General features: G+C 36.7%; 1 long non-coding RNA gene across 1 annotated transcript; it reads right to left on the bottom strand.

Moving 5' to 3' along the window:
* Window positions 1–3,763: 3,763 nt before the first annotated feature.
* On the bottom strand, window positions 3,764–7,394 carry LOC108449134. The gene is made up of 3 exons (XR_001865259.1): window positions 7,300–7,394; window positions 7,220–7,230; window positions 3,764–3,773 (listed from the first exon to the last, which is right to left on the bottom strand). It is a non-coding gene; the product is annotated as an uncharacterized LOC108449134 (long non-coding RNA).
* Window positions 7,395–9,099: the final 1,705 nt, after the last annotated feature.

Consider the following 9,099-nt stretch of genomic DNA (forward strand, 5'->3'; position numbering starts at 1 on the left):
TCTACACAAAGCTATTGATCATACTGTAAGGAGCTTGTCATGCTGAATCTCTCTCCCCTAGATTGTCTGGTTTAGAAATACTTTCCTTTTAAAGGCCAGTATTGATATTCTGGAAAAAAGAGAAAATAAATTTGATGTAGAAAGCCTGCTGTAGAAAAAGACCTCTAGAAGAAAAGGGATTTTAAAATCTATGTTATTTTTCAGAACTGATCTGAAGACCAGCAGTCAAAGAGTTGCAAATCTCTTGTTATTTTAGCCCTGAGTACACAGGATGTTTTATATAGCCAAAAAATCTCTTAAGGAAAAAACTTGTCATGAACTCCTGGCTACAAAGTCATCTTGCAAAAGGGAATAACACTGCTAATTGCATAGGAAAATAATTCCCCTTATCTGTATCCCCTTTTGATTCTATTCTTGTCTTTTTACTTTAGGGATGAGAATGACTCTTCCTAATAAGCTGCATTTAGTATGCTTCTCAGTAGCATGATAATGGAGAAATTGATTGATTTTCTGTGCCTTGTATAATGAAGGCTGCCTAGTTTTTATCTCTCTGTTACAATGATAATGATAATCGTTTGCTTTAAACCCTTGTGACAATCCCTATACTTTATTCAATAGTGTATAATGATGAGCTTAACAGATTTTGAAATATTTTCTTTTTGGATGGATAACAGTCATCCTTTTGAACACAATCAGAAAAACTTGAATAAGAATCAAAACAATTTGAAGCATAAGAAAAGTTTTGAAAACAAGAAAATTTAGACATTTTCTTGAAAGACAGTCCAGAACTGAAATGTACAAGCTAGAATGCTCCCTGCAGTAGACAAGCCTAAAATCTAGTGTGTAACTAGTGCACATTAATGTTTCCAGGAACCAGTCTGGGGGTTTTGGGTTTTGGTTTGTGTTGGGTTAGGGTTTTTTGCTATTTTGCATTAATTAGTTAAATCCTGTGCTCTTGTAGCAAACTTTCAAAAAATCCTGCAACAAAATCAGATTTTTTACCATACAAAAAACAACTGAAAAAAAATAGACTAGGGTAGACTAGGGAGTAGGGTAAATTACTTACCTGAACACAGTTCAGTTTTAGTAGTTTAATTTTTTATCCTTTTTTTTTTTTTTTTTAATTTGTGGGTACACACACAAACATTCTACATGCACATATCTAAGCAACATAGCACATGTTCTACTGATCAACATAAAGGTAAGCTTAGCATGTAATGTGTAAAAATGAACTAGGTTATAAACTCACTAAAAGTTATTGGAAATTAGAATCCGGTGGAGTTCTGTATACTAGAGTTGAGTTTAAAGACATGAGGAATCAAACATACACAGATAAACAAATCTTCAAAAGGACTCTGAAGCTTTATTCCTTTTTCTTTCTTTTTAAACAAAATCTGAAGTATCCTGAATACGTTTTTGAGTCTTTTGAAAATATTTTCCCAAGTATTTAGACACCATAGTAGGAAGGTTTTTTTCAAACCAAAAAAGAGCAAAGAGTAGATGGAACTTCAAACCTGAAGCAAAGCAGCAGCAAGAGATAGCTGGTGACATCTGAAAGTGACAGGACTGTTGATTGTCATCAAGCAAGTTGCCTAAATTTTAAAGAGAACAGAAAACCTGCTCATTCCTTTATTTTGGGGGTGTTTGTGACCTATTAAAATGTAGGGCTTTGCATATTTTGATGTCCTGATTTGCAGCTTGGACATACCTGTGTTAAAGACCTTGGTAACTTTGGGAAAGACCTTTACACACAATTCTATCAGGGCTAGCTCACAAAAATGTTGGTGTCTTGCTTTGAAGTTATGAATTCGTGTCTGACTTTGTGATTCTAAAGCTTTTTAGATGGAAGTGAAAAAATAACAGAGACATTCTGGAGTAATCTCTGGTTAGTCTTTGACTGACCTCTTGGAGAATGACTGGATTTCTCTTATGTGGACATTTGTGGTTGGAGCTGAGGGAGGGGCAGGCTTCCAGAAATGGGAAAGTCTGAGAACAGCTGGAATATGGTTCCATAGATGCTGTGACAGTATCCAGAAATATCTGTGGTATGATAGAAATGGTGGAGGAGTCATGAGATTATATTATGCACAATTATTACAGCTCTTTTTTTCTGCACGTCACCTTTACTTCTTGATGAAACAGAGCCTGGGGATCCATTGCTTTACAGTATTTCAAAAAGTAAAATACAGGATTAAATCTCAAGTTTACCATAAAGAAATCTCTGGAAAATGATCTTGCAGTCAACACAGGAAACATTTTAAAATATAAACTTTGTAAGTCCTATTTAAAATAACTTTAATTAGAACATTCTGGAGTCTAGATTTTCTAGTATCCATTCTTTAAAATGTTGTACTGATGTCCAATTATTTAAATGTAAATGCATATAGTTGAGCACAACAAATACATTCCCATATGCTTAATTGACATCGTCCTGTCCAATCAATTCAGGTTTCTCATTCTCCAGTCTCATGGGCAATCACATCATCTGGTTTCTCCCAAGCCTGGAAAAAACCCAGCAGCTTCTCAGTCCTTTACAAATTCTTTTGATCCCTCTTGACAAAGTACTGAGACCCCCAAAGCCAGCAGTATTTCAGCCCATGTGCTAATAGCTGTGTCACTGCTTAGTGACACAAAACCTTTGTAGTCCCAGCAGTATCGGGGCTGTCAGTGCTACAAGATACTTCTTCAAGCCTTGTTTAGCTGAGGCTCCTGCTACAATCGTATGTGAGAAAGGCAAACTGGTAGTTCTGTCCACCTATATTTATAAGCATTCTGTCCTTACTGTAATTAACTCACGTGCCCAAAATAATGAGGTATTTCCTGCTGGGCAAATGTCCTTTACTGAGGTCTCAAATAACCTTTTACACTGTGTTCAGCAATCGTTCTATCCAACTTCTGTGTGCTTTTCAGCCAGCTTAAGCTATGCTGTCCTACACTGCAGCAGGATAGAAATTTGGAATTTCTAGTCTACATCTGAAATTCTCATTCTCTACTTTTCTTTTCTCTGGGTTGAACAAATCCAGGATAAAGCCTGCAAATTACATGATTAGTCTCAGTTTGTTAGCCCTACTTTCTCCTCAATTTTCACTGTTTTTCATTATCTCACTTAATAAGATTAATGATGATTTAACAATTATTAGATTTTCCCAGAAGCTGTACTGACAATCTTTGAAATCTTCATTGCTCATGAAAGAATGGACCAATATTTCAGTCTATTCAGACTATTCATTCAGATTTGGAGCTTTCTACTAAAATGGAGAAGCTTTTGGCTGGGTCCTTCCTCTAGGCTTGTGTCAGATTTGTATTTGATCTTTGACAGTGGGATATTATTCTGAAGTTATTCAGTTATTTCTAATACCTATGAAAATCTAATGATTTACAGAACTTTTGTTCTATCAGTGAAATTTTTAAAAAAACTAATTACCCATTCAAAGAGAAAAAAATAAAAGGTGTGCTGCTGAAGTGTGTAAATGCCACAACTTGATGGAAATTTACTTTGGTAGGTGTTATACAAACCTCCCAACAAGTAATTTTGCTGCTGTAAGACACTGCCTAGGTTCTCATTAAAAGATTTGGCCTTGGTCTCTAAGGTCAGATCCCAAGAGGCTATTTGATGCCAGATGCAGATGTAGTCTAACCTGCATCTAGTCAATATGTATACCTCTTTCCAGGAAAAGAATTTGGACTTCAGAATTTTCAACATCTAAAAAGAACGCATCGGTGAATGCAGGAAAGAGGGGGGTGAGTGTGATGCACAGTATTAGGAGCAGTGCCTTTGCTAAGGAGACAACTGCACACCTTGACAGCCCTTATCTCTGGTGACACCATTGTCCAAAACTTGAGTCACACCTTATCATACGCCTGACTGACCCAAGCTTTTGGAAAAGTCTATAGTACAGAAGTGAGCTGAGAAGTAGCAAGGTGCCGAGACACAAGGTTGCATTGGAAATGGTTTGGAAGAGGCAGCTGTCCAGTGTAGGCTTTGGACACCAACAGATTCATGCCCAAGTAAAATAGTTTAAAGACAACATAAAGACAATATAAACAGCTTGGAAAGAGGGGAATGATTTTCATTATGTTCTTCCAGTAGAACCTAATGTCCCTCTACTGCAGACTGTAAATTTACGCTTCTGGCTCATTTTTTTCCTAGTCACTAGGCTATACAACTTTGCTTTGAAACTATTCCCTGTAAATCCTATGCTATGGCACAACTACCCGTTGCTGTCTGGAAACGGGAAAACATTTCCATGAGCTGCAGATGCCAAAACAAGAGGAAGGAAAGGGTTACTTTAAAAATGGATGAGCAGACTCTGGGCTTAGATTAGGCCTACTAGAAGTAGGCAGAGGATTTTCCTAACTCTCACAGACAACTTTTATCCCTGGCCATTTATCCTCTGAAGCCACCTTGATAAAAGTTCAGACCTGCCCTTCTAAAAGCGGTACTGGTTTGGCCCTCTAAGACTGAACTCTATAATGCACAACTCTCACAAAAGCATAAAGTTCTTGGACAGGTTGAGAAAGAGAAGGACTATAAGTGAGGCTCAGTATCCAGACGAATGCACTGCATTTTTCATTGAGAAAAGATTAACAAATCCTGCCTTAGTCAGAGGTCTTCTGCAGCTCTGAAGCAAGAAGAGCAGCACTGCTGCTGTCTCATGAACATAAATGTCCTTCTATTCCACACTCAGATGCTGATGGCCAGCTGGGCCATGTCCTGTTCTCAGAATTTGGCCAAGTATAAATATTTCTTGGAATTTTCGTTATAGTTTTAAGACAAAGGTCAGCATAAGAGAACAGGCTATGTTTCAGTTCTTTTTCCTTCAGAATTAAATCTCCTTTGTTAGTTTGCAAGAATCTGACTGTGTAAGATTTACTTTTCCTATCTTCAATGCATGGCCATTTGGCACATAGGAATGGCTCTGTGAGTTCTCCAGCTGACTAATCTCAGAGAAACTCTGTTAACTTACTCAGTGCCTGTCTCTGACCAAACCACAGCAAACTGTACCCCATATACCTTACAAAAGAAATGCTGTAATAAAGGAGAGGGAATGATATTTTGTCATCTGTAAGCATCAACAGAAGCCTCTTCATTGGTACTGGAACTTTCAGCCAGCATTATATCAGCAGCTGGAACTAACTCCACTCAGAATGCTGATCTCAAATTGCAACTGCATTGAAGCAAACACTAGAAATCTGGAAGAGGCTATTATGGAAATGACCTCCCCTTACCTGCCAGCTGTATAAGAGCATGTGTTGTACCTGCACCATCTGTGGATACAGCTTCACTGTAATTTAAAGTGTAAAAGCCATCATATTTTTCTGTCAGGGTTCAGGACTCCCTAGTGTACACTAATATGTAAAACACTTTGTTGGTATAAGGTCCAATTGCATATGCACATATGTCAGCCTTTACTGAGGCTCACTAAGTCATTGTCAGGCAGATGTTGTTTTGCCAGGTGTGCTTTTGTAGAACTTACATCTGGATAATTTTCCCAGAGAGGATTTTTAAATTGGAGATGGGCAAAGTCAAAAGGTTTAGAGGTTTAATTAAATAAGCATCTAAAAATCTGGATGATTATCTGAACCAGCTCGAGATCCCCAAAATAGGAGTATAGGCCTTATAGAATAGACAAAAATTGTATTTCCCTACCATGATGACTTATTAAATTTGCAGACTATTTTAAGTCAAATTTTTTCAAACTACAAGGTTTTGTTTAAGTCTCACATAAGTCTTCAGGTCAGTTTTATTTTATCCAAATCATTTTCCTAGTCCCTAGTTTAAAACTTCGTGGACCATATTGATTTCCATTTAACCTAGGTGGAAAATTTCCCATTATTTTGAATAAAAAAGGAAGCTTTGAGCTATGCATCTTACATAGTATATCCAATGCAAAAAGCAGAAACTCTGTATAGAAATAAGGCTTTACCTTTCCCATATGTGTCAATGGAAGAAATAGGACATTGCTGTCAATACCAGTGGTTAAAAAGTTTGTTTCTTTTTGAGAGAGAATTATATTCTATACACTTTCCTGCTGTAGGAAAATAACTAACCTAAAAAAAGGAGCAATTAAGTATTTGATAGACTTGAGCAATTTGAAAGATTGGATACTGTTTGCTGCAGAAATGTTTTGGCATTGTTTTTTCCCCCAACGAAACATAATTCTTCCTCTTCACACGTTAAACATTTTAAAGCTCTTGACAGACAATAAAAAAAAAGTTTGACCTGATGACTGGATTTGAGGGAATAATTAGTAATGGATAATTCATTAAATAGGTAGCCCTTATTTCTTCATCTAAATGTATTCCTCCAGAGGAATCAAAAATTGGTGACGGAATTTACTATCAAGGTTAATAGAAAATTCTTTTCAAGTCAATGAAATGACTCAAAATAACTCTCTCCACTTATTGGTTATTTATAATTCTGTGGTTGTAATGTCTGATAATATTCCTTCATTATTAGTCTTTCAGTAAATTATTTTAAAAGTCCAGCATTTTTTCTGTGACTTATTTTTCATGTAAGTAAAGAAAAGTTTGTCTGATGGTAGATATATTTGTTAAAAGTATGTGAGAATTTCACAGAAAAATATTCTAATTCACAAAATTACTTATTGTGATATGCTACCAAATATTTCCAGAATATTTTTGTAGAATGGAAGCAATTAAACTGGAACCATTGCCAATGAATCAATGATTGGAATATGTAAAAATGCAACGATTTCTACTGATATAAAGAGTCATTAGAAGAAAACAATCTGGAAACAAAATAGATATGCAAATAGGAATTGCACAGTTCTCTGTACTTTTGACTACATTTGTACCTTTGCAGTAGGGCATAAACAGGCACTGTAGGACAACCTTTATTTTCCTACACAAGTTCTCAAAGATGTCAATGCTACCACCCTTCAGACTGTGTATAGATGACCAAGAATTCTGTAGACCGTTCTCATTTGACAGATATACTATATTATATATTTCATTATTCAGTACATTAATGTTGAAAAAATATGAAATATGATGGAATCACAGAATTATTTAGGTTGGAAAGGACCTCTAAGATCATCGAGTCTAACCTTTGACCCCGTTAACTAGACTGTGGCACTAAAGTGCCATGTTCAGTCATTTCTTGAGCACTTCCAGGGATGGTGACTTCACCACATCCCTGTAAAGTTTGCTCCAATGTTTAACCCTTTCTGTGAAGAAATTCTACTTGATGTCCAACCTGAACCTCCTCTCATGCAGCTTGAGGCTATATCCTCTCCTTCTGTCACTTGCTGCCTGGGAGAAAGATCCAACCTCCACCTGGCTACAGCCTCCTCTCAGGTGATAGCAGAGAGTGATGAGGCCCCCAGAGCCTCCTTTTCTCCAGGCTAAACAACACCAGCTTCCTCAGCTGCTCCTCATAAGTCCCTTCACCAGCTTCACTGCCATCCTCTGGACACCCTCCAGTCCCTCAATGTCTTTCTTGCAGTGAGAGGCCCACAGCTGAACATGGGATTCAACATTTGGCCTCACCAATGCCAAGTACAGGGGGAAAATCACTGCCCTGCTGGCCACATTATTTTTGATACCAGCCAGGATGCTATTTGCCTTCTTGACCACCTGGGCACAGCTGGCACTTGTTCAGCTGCTGTTGACCAGCACCGCCAAGTCCTCTTCTGCTGGGCATCTTCCCACATGCTCTTCCATCAGCCTGCAGTGTTGCATGGGGGTTTTGTGACTGAATATATGAGGTTAAACCAGAAAAGACTGAAGGGCTGCAAAAATAGACATTTAAATCCCAAGAATGACTTTGCTTTCAGATGAGGATATGTGTTAAAAAGCAACTAAGGTACCATGCTGTCTTGAGAGCATGATACATCAGAGATGAGTCCTATTAGTCTTTGTCTAGCAAGGTGTTTTTAGGGGTTCTGTTTGCATGTTAATTGGTTTACACTTATTTATGTATTTTTTATCCTAAAGACAGACTTCTGTTAAGCAGCCTAGGTAAATCTCAAGATTTTTAAAGGGGATTACTATTAATGCCTCATGCAGGAGGTTAACAGAAATATCTTTTCCTCTCCTGAATGTCACACTTCTTGTCACGCTGCCAGGACTCTAATTCCTCTCTTGCAAAAGTTATGTGAAATGAAAAGCATAAGAAGATGAAGAGGAGGTTTCAGCAATTAGTACACAGAAACATCTAAGAGCAACTCTGCAGCCAATAAATATCCTGAATAAATAAAAAAAATTAAAAGTTTTTTTTAATAAAGTAAGCTAAATTGCTTTAAGATAGCTTTATTACAATAAACCTATGATACAAAATTTGTAAACATGTATTTGACTTTTCAGTTGGCCTGGTCTGTATTTCAAATTTATGATAAATTCCAAACCATGAAAATATCAAATTTTTTAATTGGCTTTTTAGCCAAAACTTGGTGCTGCTGTGGTAATTGCTGATTAGTCAGGATATGAGGTTTGGGATTATGTTCAGTAGCCTGCATTTGGTTCTGATATTTCACCACCCATAATGTTAATGATAACTCATAATTTGTCTGCTATTTCCAGTAACATCAGAAATAAACTGTGATGCTTGGGTTGGTGGCATAGTGTTAGCTTCTTAAGGTCAGGTTGTAATAATGTTAAAACCTAAAAAAGGATAATACTCTCCTGTAGAATAAATATGTTGTGGTCAATTGTGAGAAATGGATACTCTTACTCATAAAGAAGTCTGGATAATTTTATCAGTCATGATCTTATTAGTTCTGATTTATTAAAACTTCCTCTTCATGAGGATAATTTCTGACTCCAGTGATGAGATGTCTTGTCTGTAGCAAAGTCTGTCCTGGAACTTCAGGTCTAGTTCTCTTTCATTAATGACATTTTCATCACACAAAGGTAAGGCTATTCATGGGGGAAAATAAATAAATTTTAAAAACACCCCAAACATACATATATATACACACATATATATATAAACCCACAGTTGTTATGATAGGTGAAGGACTGACAATTATAGAAAAAAACATGCTTGCATTCTACTAAAAAAATGCACCAACTGTATTTGCTTCCTTTACAAAACAAAATATTGTTTGTTCCTTTCAGAGCTGGCCTTGTTTTTAC

The sequence above is a fragment of the Corvus brachyrhynchos genome, unplaced genomic scaffold, assembly GCF_000691975.1.
Source record: "Corvus brachyrhynchos isolate BGI_N302 unplaced genomic scaffold, ASM69197v1 scaffold17, whole genome shotgun sequence".
Classification (NCBI taxonomy): Eukaryota; Metazoa; Chordata; class Aves; order Passeriformes; family Corvidae; genus Corvus; species Corvus brachyrhynchos.